At 44.9% G+C, this 12,539-nt stretch overlaps 1 protein-coding gene across 3 annotated transcripts in view; it reads right to left on the bottom strand.

Moving 5' to 3' along the window:
• The window catches only part of LOC144807663 (uncharacterized), a 42,841-nt gene that overhangs the window by 16,597 nt on the left and 13,705 nt on the right, over window positions 1-12,539 (bottom strand). Inside the window, exons 2-4 of one of the 3 annotated variants that reach the window (XM_078673295.1) lie at window positions 3,437-3,495; window positions 3,253-3,341; window positions 2,257-2,339 (exon numbers count right to left, since the gene is read on the bottom strand). The gene's annotated coding sequence lies outside the window, so the exon portion shown is untranslated. Of the gene's footprint in view, window positions 1-2,256; window positions 2,340-3,252; window positions 3,342-3,436; window positions 3,496-3,737; window positions 3,848-12,539 lie in introns of those variants that run through there. The other 2 variants (XM_078673296.1, XM_078673294.1) reach the window with 2 other exon arrangements.

Raw genomic sequence — 12,539 nt, 5'->3', positions numbered from 1 at the left:
CTTCCACCCACTCTTGCACAGAACAGGGTACAGAAGCAAGTCAACTAGCACTCAGAGCCGGTTTATGCCACCTCAGAGTGCACTTCAGACTCATTTGAACTAATAATACTCAATTCTAAATGAACAAACTGCCCCTTTTGTACAGTTCTGTAAGTGGCTACTCCATTATAGTGCAGAAATCCTGACAGAACACCGTCCCCTCCCTTTCAAGCAGCACTACAACATCCACAAACACTGTGGCAATATACTGATGTACTGATTGAACAACAAAAATCACATCTTTCCCATTCCCAAACAGGACAGTTGCAGAAAACGGACCTTTAACTGACTTAAAATAAACAAATAGAAAAAAAAAATCTATTTCTTTACCTTTGGTATGATAGCGGCACCCACACTTTACTTTAAATGTTATAAGTAAAGCGCGGGTGCCACAATTATACCAAAAGTAAAGAAATAGAAAACAAAATCTACTTCTTTACCTTTGGTTTAATCACGGCATCCACGCTTTACTTTTAATGTTCTAAGTAAAGCGCGGGTGCCGCGATTATACCAAAAGTAAAGTGGGGCACGCCTGTGTCTGAGCACAATCATAGCTCCTCCCAAGGCCTATTGGTGTCTAATATGCGCTTGGTGCACGTAATAGACACCAATAGGCCATGGGAGGAGCTATGCGTGCACCTAGGACCAATTGTGTGCAGTCTTTTAGAATAAGACGCACGCAAAGTCCAATGGAGGAGCTCAAAAGGAAACGCACACGCTCCTCCGTGAGGTTAGCTCACATTCACCGTTTTTTCACTTACTAAAGGTCTCGTGACCTGCGCAGTGCAACGCAGGTCGCGAGACCTAAAAAGAGTACTTGAAAAAGAAAATTCCACTTTTTTCATCCAGCGTGTTTAGGTCATCTGGCGTGTGGGATAATTGCTTGAGTTTGAATGGTATCAGTATTGGCATTTTTTTTGGTTGCTATTGGTATATTGGTCCGTCCTTACTGAATAAGGGCCAAACCCTTTCTTGTTTTTCAGGGTTAGTTTCCGGGCATATTCGCAGAAAGAAGGCTCCCCATATCCGGAGGCCCCAAATTGGCTGAAAAGTAAGTACACGCCATGACACGCCCTAGCTTTAAACAAGTCCGCATAGCTTTTGCCGGTACCCTAATTAAGTTCGCATAGCTCTTGCTGGCGCATTGTTATCTTGTGACATTCTAAAACACATTTAACTTAACATAAGTGGATATTTTGTAACTCTTATTATTCTTCTGCCTATATTTTTACTCGGTCATAGTACAAGGCACAAGTGAAGTACAATTGTGCATTCTTTCTCCTCCGCAAATTACACACCTGTGTAACTTACCCCGCAAGTTTAGCCTCCATTTTGTAGGCCTTTCGAAGGCTTGATTTCGAAGTATATTATATAAGCTGTACTATAATTTCATTTTCGCCTTATAGTTACTTCATTTATATTGCAGTAATCCTTGAAATCACAAAACAGAATTGTACTGAGTCTTTTCATCTGCACCGCATTGCATCAAAGTGAGTGCTGTGCCGTTCTACATTAATCCCTAATACTAGTATTGACTAGGGGCCCGATTCACAGAATGAACTTAAGACTCAATTCTAAACTTACTACTATTTTGATATTCACAGAATGCACTTACTACTTTTGGCATTCACAGAATGAACTTACTACTTTTGGTATTCACAGAAGTTAGGATTTTGTCTTAAGTCTGTCTTAAGTCTGTCTTAAGTCTGTCTTAAGTTTGTCTTAAGACAAACTTAAGACAAAATCCTAACTTCTGTGAATACTAAAAGTAGTAAGTTCATTCTGTGAATGCCAAAAGTAGTAAGAGCATTCTGTGAATACCAAAATAATAGTAAGTTTAGGATTGAGTCTTAAATTCATTCTGTGAATCGGGCCCTAGCTATTTATTATCGATCTTCAGTAGGTCTCATTGCTATTACATTTTCGCTGAATAAAAACATGCTTTAAGTTTCAAATAACTAGGACAATCTTGTGTATCTTTATTCTTTAGCTTTGAAAATATAGAAGTGACAACCAGTAACTATCAGACATCACTGTGCTATCTTGTTTTTCTGGCGTCGCCTGATTCCTCTCTCTATTGCCCATCAGGCATACAGGTATAAATAGAAAATAGTTTTTCGGATTTGTAATTAAGGACCCATTCTCTATCACATTTGTCCATTTACATATGTTTAATATTTTTTAGTATACCATTATTGAAACACCATGAGGACTTACATATTTCATCCCCTTACAGTGTACTGACGGCGTCTTTTTGCCCTTGGCATCTGAGGTGAATATTAGTTAGATACCTAGAACCGCTGTCAATCAAAAACGTTATTAAATGTGAGCAATTATCAATATGCGTCTTCTACTTTCATCGTTTAGATTGTACATCAAGTATCGCATTGTCTTCATTTACCGTTCAACACGACGGGTCCCCAAACCCCCTCGATAGTAGGTATACTATGTTTGACACCATGAGTTAAGCATGTAACTTTGACACAAATAGGGGTCACCATTGTATATTTACACACATTTTCTGGGTGCCTTTTCCTTTCTTCATTGTTTTCCCCCTTTTTTATCATTCACATTGGGTTTCCTTCACTATCTTTATATATTGCATTTACACATTTAATTTTATTCCATTAACCTTACTATTCACTACTGAAGTAATTATCTTGAGTCATCTCTTTTCAATTTCTCTTTTACTCTCATGCTTCTCCCTTATTTCATTCAATGCAAATGTCTTCCTTGTATACTTATCGCTCATTGTATTCGTGAAAGAACCTTCCTCATTCATAAAGACAATGTTTACTTCACAGATTCATCAATTGTTTGTACTGTGGCCCTCTTCCTGGCGAAGGCACCCCTGTTGTGCCGACACAGACGTAGAATTCCACCAGTCACTTGAATTTGTGCCACTCAGTCTCCAATTGATATTGTTTTTTATATATTGTGTCAATCTATCAGTGTTGAGCAATATGTCATCATACCAAAAATGTTTTTAATTTGTCTTCAGTATGTCTGTGAGTTTGTATGATGGACATGAAAGTGAATGAATGATTATTATTTTTTTTATAATTGTTTAACACTTAATAAATGCTCATTTTGTATTTTTGATAAATAATTTGTTGTCTTTTGTGCTTTCTGACCTTTGTCTATTGATTAGCATTTAATTATTGTTTATTGAATGGTTGCCTTAAATCTGTACATGGATTGATTTTTCCCTACCTTAAGGAACTTTATCTTAATAGTAGGGGGCCTCTTCTTTTGCGCTTGTCAGCAATCCTTAGCATCTGAAGGCTTGGGAGTCAGCGATCCTTCACATAGTAGAACATATGTGAAAAAAGAAAACCCAAATCATTTCAGTGATCCTTTTTGTGCCATTTCCACTTCCCCATTAGATGCTACTTACCTTGCTTGGAATCCTGAAAGTAGATATCAGCTGACACTTCCAATATCAGGCATACCAATCTGCAGGAGAACAATACCAGATATTTTAGCCAGCACTCACACATGGATGACAGTGAATTAACTTATGGACCTAAAAACATCAAGAAGTAATAAGAAGTAATCAATACAGTTTTCTGCCATTAAAAGAGCTATGAGCGAACTAAAGTTACATCATCATGTCTGCAGCAACAAACTAAAGTTACATCACACAATGCAAGACAGACAGGTGGAAAGGTCATAAGATTGCGGAAACATGTGTGTACCTAATTTATCTGAAAGAACTCAGTCATAGAGGTGCTCCAAGGAGAAGATGTGGCCACCATACACTCCAATAGGGCGCCAACACTTCCGACACTAAAATAGAAGATCCCCTGAACACCAAAATTAAGAGTTATTCCCTGTACAATAGTCCAGTTTAATCAGCAGTGCTTTATTTCCTATCTCTACATGCATCCAGCAGTATTGATAACCTTTGCAGCCAACATATGTTTCGTCAATAGGGTATATCCACCATTGACTTCATCAGGCTACAAATAAACAGAGAACCATACATAAACTACATAGTCTCATGCTTATGTAGTAATCAACCAGGGTATCCCTGCTGCACAATCTTTTGTGTTACACCGCATTCCAAAGGGCTATTTCTTGAGATTAAAATTATAGTTAAGAACCGTGAAACCACAAACAAGACAATGCATCCAAAGGAAAGAGATGGAGTAGTGCGTGTTCGATACCAAAGAGAAGAAACCTAGAGACACCTCAAAAGAACACCAGTGTTAGGAGGACAGTTGTCCAGAAACAGACTGCAAAAAAGAATACCAGGTGAATATTTAATACAAACAGGAAATCCACATAACCACTCATATTACCCATAACAGTGATAAAACTTGCCGCATTAAGGGCTAAGGCTATCTGCTTCCCTCTTAAAGAGCGCAAGGGAAATGTTAGTGGATTAGGGAGACCCAGCAAAGTATAGGCAGGGAAGCGCTGGATATCTGTCTCGAAGGCTTCATTTATGTCCTGGAGCATCAGGTCCCAGTATCTTACCAATATGAGGCTATGCCAAAGTAGATGTACAAATGAGCCTGTCTGCCAGCAGCCACGCCAGCAGTAAGCCGGGGTCGGTCTTTGTTCGAGTGCTTCTGTCGGGCCGCAGTTAAGTACCAGTATGAGGGAACTTTATAAGCTGCTTCCGTACCCGGGATGTTGTGTGCAGTGTGATGTGTTCTAAAAAATATGTCCTGCCACTCCATGTCTGTGAGGGATCTGCCTATTTCCTCCTCTCACCTTAACTGTCCATTAGAGTTCGTTGGTGTGGTGTCTACTGAGAGGAAAGAATACAGTTCTGATATAAGGCGCTTGCCGTCGCTTTTAATAATAAGCCACTTTTCATACTGGGTTAATGGACGAGAAGCTCCTGGTCTCATCTCCGGGTAGGTTACCCAGTGACGAATATACCTTTAAATCCTGCAATCTTTTTCCCCGCAGGGAATCACAACGAGGTCGTTACAATGAGCGCGTTGTGATTTCGCATACCATTACTCCGCAAGTCAGAACAACAACTTGCAGAGGAGGGGCACTGGAAGTTGGAATAGTATAATTTACAATTCCAACTCCAGTCTGTGCGGACACTAGGGAAGGTGTTGGATTTTAAATCCAACACCTCCCCCCCATCCCCGCAAGGCGTTGTTCCGACTTGCTGAGTAACGGTATGCGGAATCACAACGCGGTCATTGTAATGACCGTGTTGTGATTCCCTGCGGGGTAAAAAGATTGTTGTAAACATTGTTCACCCCCAGTGACCCCTTGATTATAGGTCTACTGTTCAGAGGCGTGGATTTCGTAGTCTTTCTGAAGCTGATCAAAGGGAATGACCCTGTCTTGATTAAATAGGGAACCCACCCTTTTACACCCCTTCTCACACCACCGCTGGAATGTTTCTGATTTGCACACAGGGGGGAAGCCAGGGTTGTCCACCAATGGAGTTAGCGGGGAGGGGAATGAAGTAAAGCCATGGTGGATTGCAGTTGCGTCCCATACTTTTAGGGTAGTTGCCATCACCGGGGATGGGTAAAGCCCCCATGCGCTATGCCTACGGAAGAGGCAAATCTCTCGCCAAGTTTTCACTCCTGCAATTATTTGGTCCCTACACGATCAAAGTTTCTCTGAAACATTGATTGTGTAGCGTAGTTCCGATGCTTGAAAATACCCGGACACCACTGAGGCTCCCCCTCCTAACTTGGGTTTTGTGATCTGCGCAAAGTTGAGTCACGGTTGCTTCCCACCCCAGATGAAGTGGTTGATGGTCCCCTGTAGGTTCCGCAATGTAACCGCAGGTGGGGAAAGGGGGATAGTTTGAAAGATGTACAATATGCGCTGCATTATCGTCATTTTAACTGCTGCAACATGACCCGCCCAAGAGAGACCCGATCATGACCATGTGGAGAGGGTTTTAGTAGTCTGTTCTAGAAGTGGCCCGTAGTTAGTTGTTAGTGTCTTATTAGGGATTCATGCTAAGGAAATACCCTGGTATGGTATGTGATTGCTGGTCCAAGTGAATGGGAAATGCCTGGACAGGGCCTCTACCGTGTCAGGGGTAGTAGACAGATTCGGTATTTGTAACTTGGGATGGGTCACTTTGAAGCCCGTCACCTCACGAGAATTCGCCCACTATGGTCACGAGCAAGGTCTTGGGATTTGTCAAGGACTGGACCACGTCATCAGCGTAGAGGCTTATAGTATGTATGTCAGCCCCCAGGCGGACCCTGGAGATCAACGGATTGTCTCTAACCCTCTGGGCCATTGGCTCCATATACAGGGCAAAGAGCAGAGGGGAAAGAGGTCACCCCTGCCGTGTGACTCTGTGTATGGGGAAAAGCCCAAGGAAAATCCGTTGACCTTGACGGATGCCCTAGGTGAGTTATAGATGCATCTCGCCATCCGAGAAATCTTTTTCCGAAACCGAAGTGGTGGAGCGTCTCAAATAGGAAAGGCCAGCGATCCCTGTCAAAGGCCTTTTCTGCGTCGACAGATAGCAGGAAGGCCTCCTTTCGGGAGCAGTCGATAAGGTCGCTGAGATGTATAAGGTGTTTTATATTGTCCCCGCATTGTCTCGTCAGTATAAATCGGGCGTGGTCTGGGTCAATGAGACCAGCCATGAATGGATGAATGAGGGCAGCCAGAATGCCCGTGAATATATTTGGCGTCGACGTTGAGCAATGAGATTGGCAGATAGGAGGCACATTCAACCGGATCTTCTGATGGTTTTGTGATACTGAGATGGAGGCCTCCGAGAGGGAATCAGGGAGTGCTCCGGTATCAATAAATGAGTTAAAAGCTGTATCAGAACAGGGGCTAGTGTCTGACAGAATTTGTTATTGAACAGGGGGGTAAAGCCATCCAGGCTCGAGGACTTATAGGTTTAGAGACTGGCTATTGCTGTCACTACCTTGTAAACCTGGAAAGGGCGATCGATGTGAGATGCAGTATCAGTAGGCAGCGCATCCAGCTGCGCACCATGGAGATAACTAGCTACATCTCCATGTGTAGAGGCTTCCACCGCACTAAGTTTGGTGTAAAAGACTCGGAAAGTTTCTGCAATTTTGCGTATACTAGAGTCCCGGACGGGTCTTCGATTGCCGGTATCATTCCGGTAACCTCTCTTTGGCGTAGCTTATGGGCTAGCATGCCGCCAGAAGGATTTCCGTTAAGGAAGAATTTGTGCCGTAGATGCACTAAGGCATATTCCGCTCTATCTAAGTCCAATCGGTGGAGAATGAAGCGTTTCTTCTCCAATACCCTCTAGAAGCATGGGGCACCGGTGAGTTTGTGTATGGATTCTAGTTCTGCTACTGATGCCTCTATTTGCTTCCTCTGTTCCTTCCGTAGCTTGTTTTCGCTTGCTGATGTGGCTATTAATTCCCCTCGTATAACTAGTTTTAATGCTTCCCACAAGGACGACGGGCGAATCTAGTCTCGGTCATTGGTGGTGAGATAGTCTTTGATTGCCTTACAAATAGCTTTAGTTATCTGGTCGGAGTGAAGCATGGCGTCACGAAGAAGCCATCGTGACGGGCATGGTTGAGAGGCACCTAGGTTCAGCGAGATCAGGGCATGATCAGAGAGGGAACGGGATTCAATTGTTGCTTCAGCTACGCATCCCTATAGTGCATCTGGGCTGAGAAAATGATCAATAGGGGCATAGGATCTATGGGCCGCAGAGAAATATGTGTAGTCTTTGGCGGAGGGGTGTGTCTGACTCCACATATCATTAAGGACGCTATTCATACGCCATTGATGTCCAGTCTGCGTGAGGGTCCCAGCTTGTGTAGCGTGATGCCCAGAGCAATCTAAGTCTGTATTCATTACCAGGTTCAGGTCCCCACACTATCACCAACTCCTGGTCTCTCATGGCTAAGACTTGTGTAAGGTAGGTAATCAAGAAGCGTTCCTGGTGTTCGTTTGGTGCATAAATAGATGCCACTGTTAACCGTTTATGACCTCACTGGAGCCTAATCCATAATACTCTGTCCTTGTGTTCAGCTATCACATCAGTGACCATTCCATGGAAGCTCTGGGCAAGCAGTATGGCAACCCCATTTTTTTTAGTTGTGTCAGTGGTCGAGTATGGTCTGGGAAACCTGGGTGAGCGCATGCGGTGGGTATCCTTGACAAGTAAGTGGGTTTCTTGCAATACGCATATGTCCTCCCCAGAGTGTTCTAGATAAGATAAAATTGCTTTGCACTTTACTGGACTATTGAGGTCTCGAACATTGAGGCTCACCAAACGTATATTATGCATTGCACGAGTTTAGGAAGCCCCTATGCAGCTTCTTCACTTCGTCCTCGTCACGTCTGCGAGGTAGTGATGGTGCGCCATAGTTCGTAGAACTCTTGGAGCCCTTCTGGAGACTTGGCTGGTGCGGAGGAGAAGAAGTGAAAGAAGATAGAAAGAACACATAACCAACAAAAGGATATACTGCAGAAATCAACAGGAGACAAAAGTCTGTCAAGACCCACGAGTCCGTATTAGGAGACTACAGCCAAGGGAGGACTGTTCCAGAGGACCACCCTCCAAGAGATCCTGTGTGGGACCTCTGAGCGAGACATGGATGGTACAGTACTGGGAGCATCCTACTAACAGCCCCTCAAACCACCTCCTTCAATGCCTCGCAAGTCCCTCCGTACCCCAGGGAGCAGGTTCGTCTTCAGCTCATGATGCAGTTGAAAGGGTGGATTCCGCCGATAGGACCTGTAGCACCGCCTGTCTCTTTTTTACTAATGGTGGCCAAGTCGAGGGCGGGCCCGCAGTGGTTGCTCGTTACCCTCTGCAAATGCGGTTCGTATACGTTTAGGAGGGGCGGGCTGCTCCTCAGAATCATCCTGTGTGGTGATGTGCAGAAGGGCACAGGCTTCCCTGAGTGATCTAATCTGATAGAGAGATAATTCATACTTGAAGATGATGCGGAAAGAGTGGCCCCATGCATAGGGTATTTTCCTTCCGTAGGTGTTCTGTTATGGGGCGGAACGCCCTACATTTCTGCAAGGTGATCCTGGAGAGATCCTGGTAAAAGGTTAGGGAATGGCCTTTGAAGTGGACCAGTAGGAGTCTCCGGCTTTTCTAAGAATGTCCTATTTGATCTAAAAATCGTGAACGCAAACCAGTATATCGGCCGGGGGACCTTTCCCCAGGCGTTCAGCTCCCACACTGTGAACCCGGTCTAGCTGTAGTGCAGAGGTTTCAGTAAGTCCGGAGACATGTCATAGGAGGTCCGTGACAAACTTGCGTAGGTTGGAGCCCTCAGCGTTTGGATGGCAAACCTCTAATTCTTATATTGTTCCTCCTGGATCTGTTCTCCAGGTCCTAGTTGTGATCCTAAAGGTCTTTTAGCCATAGCCCCCCTTTTTGAAGCCACGAGACCAGCTCCCCCCGGCCCGACTCCCTGTCTTCAAGCTTGGCTACTTTCTCACCCACCTCGGCCACCTCGCGTGTCACCTCTCGGTTTTACGATGCTATTTCGGTGTTCATCATCTGCAGGTCTGCATGTAGTGAGAACAGTGTTTCAAGGAATGCCTTAGTGATCGGACCCTCTCCGTCATCTGCGTCTAGCCGAGCCTCAGGCCCTTGTCTTGTAGCCTTATCTTCCATCCCAGAACTGCCTGCCTTTCCGAACATGTCTTTAAGCGAGCGCTCTATTGTGTTCCTGTTCCCTGCCATGGCGTCGAGGCTGGGGGCAACAGCTATCTTCGTGCCAATTATTCGATTTGGCCCTGCAGAGCGAGAGATGGGCCAAAAGCCCTTGATCCCTATTGTTCACCGGGACACCTGCCCCCTCCGGAGTTCTCCCACTCTGTGCTCCAGGGCCGTGGTGCAGTCCGCAAGCTCTGTTCTCCTCACCAGTCCAGGTTGTCCACACAGCCTCTGGGGGAGGGGGATCAAGCAGCACCCCTGTCTACGCGGTCCACGCAGCTCTACCCATGGAGGATCATCACTCTTTTGGTGGACGTCAGTGTACTATAAGCCACAGGTCCCGGTCCAGAGACCGCCGGTCCTTTTAGCCTTTCGTTCTTTCACGCCCAGGGTTCTATGCTACTTCCGCAAGGATCCGCTTGTACCACCTTCTCTAAGGAGCTGGTATTTACACCCAGGGCATCCTACTGGGGACCGGCGGGCTCGAATTATATGCTTATTTATGCGGCGGCACGGAGCCATCTAAAAGCGCGTCCTACCCGTCCGTCATCTTGGCCACGCCCCCAATTCACTTTTATAGAGGCAAAACAGTGTTTGCAGTGTTGGGCAGTGCTACTTGTCTGAGGGTACAGTTTACATTGTCTGGGGAGTGTTACCCATGAGCGTAGTGTTTACAGTGTCTGGGCAGTGTTACTGTTGTCTCAGGGTGATATTTACAGTGTTTGGGCAGTGCTATCTGTTGTCTGGCGGGAGTGTTTACAGTGTCTGGGCAGTGTATGTATGTATTTGCATTTGTAAAGCGCTCTGTAACCCTACAGGCATCCTGGCGCTGTGACACAGTGGACTAAAGATAGAAACGCAACTGCAGAAAACTGACCGCCCGGCTGGTTAAACTCTGGGAAAAAGCCAGGTCTTGATTTTCTTTCGAAACAGCAGCAGATCCTGTATTTGCCTCAATTCCGGGGGGAGGCTATTCCATAAGCGAGCTGCTGCTACGCCAAAAGCTCATCCCCCCCATTGTAGATCTCTTACTCCTTGGAATGATTGCAAGATTAGCTGCTGAAGAGCGCAGACTACGTGCTGGTACATACCATCCGAACCTAGCCTGAAGCGGTTTGGATCCAAGCCCGTGAAGCCCTCTAAAGGCAATGCTCAAGGACTTGAACAATATCCTTTGTCTCACTGGGAGCCAATGCAGGTCAGCCAAGGCTTGAGAAGTAGAAGACCTGCGCGTTCTCATAAGAACAAGTTTTGCTGCTGCCGCCTGGATACTCTGGAGCCGCGAGATCAAATAACACGGAGACTCCAGTAGCAAAGCATTACAATAATCCAGGCGGCTGAGAACAACACTCCTAACCACTAAGCCTCTGACCTGAGGCGGCAGCAGTGGTAGTACCTTATGTAGTCCTCTGATGAGCATGTAACAATGTCTAACTACTTTATTTACAAGTGATTCCAGGTTAAGCTTCTCATTGAAGCTAACCCCCAGATTGCGAACTACTCCTGCAGTTCTTCCAGCTCTTCTTCTTTGCAGGTTCCTTGATTCCAGCGAATTCTAAAGTTCTGGGGTGTGGGCCCCAATATTTATACTCAGTTCCTCTTTGTTCCCTTGGCAGAGAGTGTCTGGGCCCAGCCCATACCAGTTCTGTTCTCCCTGGCCCGGCTTCCTGGCAGGAGGTGGAGACAGGATTGTCCAAGGAAGACCAGGACCTTTCAGGTGCAGGGAAATCTCCTTACACTACACTAAATGCAGCCCAGGTCTATTCAGCCGAGCCCTGACTCATCCATTGAAGGCAGGACACACTTCGACCCCCCCAGTGGCTGTCTGAAGAGAATGCACACCCCCAGCCCTTGTCACTCCAAAGCCAGACAGTCAAACCACAAACTCAGCAGAGGCACACAGGATGGCTAAGCAAGAAAATACCTACTTTCTAATAGTGATATTAGAGCATAAAACTCATCTTTACTAAAAGATGCATTTTTATATTCTGAGTGCAGTCATACAAACTCCCTTTCTCGATTTTGTCCCAATGGGAAGATATACTCTGTAACGATCATGTCCATTAGTGATCATGTAGTTTAAAGATGGTTTATTTCAGACTAGTTACAAGATGATAAGTAGATAGGAACAAGACCACAGGGAGACCCCACCAGGAGCAGCCAGCATGCTGCTCAGCCCAGCCAACTGTGGCTATTTGACTCCCAACATTCTGTGAAGTGACATCACATGAGGATTCCACAGAGACGGGAGGCATAACATGGGAGTCAAGATACAACATATCCCCCTTTGTCCTTAATAAAAAAAACAACAGAGAAAGAACAAAAGAGAAGAAATGAGAAAGAGGAGAAATAGAGCAAACAGAACTGTAAAACACCAAAAGAAGAGCAACAAGAATGAAGTCGAGAGAAAACCCATAAAAGAAAAGCAGCGAGAGATAACAAGAAACACAAAAGAAAGGAAACCAAACATATGAACCATCCTCCCTTTTTTCACACCAGAGAAGAAGAAAAGAAGCAGCAACGTAAGAGAAAAGGAGGAAAGAAAGTACAACACACAACTCCAAAGCACACCCACTGGCCAGAGCAGGAATGAATGGAGCTGGAAAATAGAAAATTAACAGAACACAGGACTACAGGCTGCGACGAACGGAGATAGAGAAAACACGTCAGAAAGGGACAGAAAAGCTCAGAGTCCACAAGAGACACGAGAAAAAGACTTTAGTAAGAAAACGGAAAAGAAGAAACAAGCAAGAAAGATATGGAAAACTAAAGGTTCCCCATCTAAACACCATTATCCTTAAGCAAAGACAAATATGAAATCCAAAGATAACAGTGCAAAAGTAGTAACATAAAATATAATAAAAACAGACAAAAT

This window comes from Lissotriton helveticus, chromosome 1_2 (assembly GCF_964261635.1).
Source record: "Lissotriton helveticus chromosome 1_2, aLisHel1.1, whole genome shotgun sequence".
NCBI lineage: Eukaryota > Metazoa > Chordata > Amphibia > Caudata > Salamandridae > Lissotriton > Lissotriton helveticus.
The sequence above is the reverse complement of the archived record's forward strand: the minus strand, read 5'-3'. Positions and strand labels throughout refer to the sequence as shown.